The sequence below is a fragment of the Myotis lucifugus genome, unplaced genomic scaffold (assembly GCF_000147115.1).
Source record: "Myotis lucifugus unplaced genomic scaffold, Myoluc2.0 scaffold_178, whole genome shotgun sequence".
NCBI classification, from domain to species: domain Eukaryota; kingdom Metazoa; phylum Chordata; class Mammalia; order Chiroptera; family Vespertilionidae; genus Myotis; species Myotis lucifugus.
The window spans coordinates 1,040,188-1,041,320 of NW_005871226.1; the positions used below are offsets into that span (position 1 = coordinate 1,040,188).

General features: G+C 58.1%; 1 protein-coding gene across 1 annotated transcript in view; it reads right to left on the bottom strand.

Moving 5' to 3' along the window:
* Positions 1–477, bottom strand: part of SIGLEC1 (sialic acid binding Ig like lectin 1) — a 23,673-nt gene extending 23,196 nt beyond the window's left edge. The window contains 1 exon segment of the mRNA XM_023760320.1: positions 431–477. The gene's annotated coding sequence lies outside the window, so the exon portion shown is untranslated.
* Between the last annotated feature and the right edge of the window lie 656 nt (positions 478–1,133).

Consider the following 1,133-nt stretch of genomic DNA (forward strand, 5'->3'; position numbering starts at 1 on the left):
GGTTGCGCTGCAGTTGGGCTGGGGTGAAGGTGATGGTTAGGCAGTGATTTGGAATGGAATGGAGGGTTGACATGGAGGTGAGAGTGATGGGTTTGGGGTGAGGGTAAAGGCCGGTGATTAGTAAATGGTTGGGGTCAGGATGCAATGGAGGGTGAGATAGGGTGGATCCGGGACCTGCGGTGGGCAAGATGGTGGTTACGATTGGGACTGGGATTGGGATTGGGACTGGGACTGGGAATGGGATGTGGGTTGGGAAGAGTTGGAGCTGTGAAAGGGTTTAGGTTAGAAATGCAGCCTTGATTAGTGTCTTGGGCTTGGGTTGATTTGGCATCCAGCTCTCACACCCGGATGACCCCCAGCCAACCTCAGCCCAGCCCCGCTCCCAGCTCCCATCCCTCCACTCGCCCTCCAGGCCCAGGGACAGGAGTACCTGCTCCACGGGGAAGTGGCTGCAAGGCTGGTGAACCGCAGGCCAGGAGAACAGGAAGGAGGGCCAGATGCTCCGGTGCTGCCTGCCCCCCGGGGCTCTGTCACCCCGAGAGAAGAGACCCAGCCTCAGGAGCTGCTTCTCCTTTTCCCAAAGCCTCAGCTGTACTGCCCAGCCCGGAGGCTGGTCGGGGAGGCAGCTGCAGGCCTTTCGCAATCCAGGACAGGAAAGACTTGGCAGGGGAAGGCCCCCGGCCAGGCTGGGCACCAAGGGACTTGAGCAAGCGAAAGTGGGATCCAGGGCCACGCTCTAGCCTCCTCTCAGGCACAGTGGAGGGATATGGAGGATCTGCTCACCCCTCTCTTTGGGGCCGCTTGGCCTTTTCAGGGAGTCTGAGAGTGGAGGGGAGCTTTCTGCACACTGTTCCTCCTGACAACTGGGCAGGAGGCAAACCCAGGGAGATCGGGGCACAGCTGGGCAATCCCGGGAGCACAGTATTTTTATATCAATGGGAAGTCCCAAACATTTAACTCTGAGAGACAGATAACCCATAAATGCCATCTACTGGCTTTGAAATGGGCAACAGAAATTGCCTGGGGAAGGGGAGCTTTCCAGGGCACCCAGACCAAGGTATTGATTCTCCACACCCCTTGGGAGCCTCTCAGCACCCCCATGAAATACTGGATACTTTGAGAAGAACCCCCCC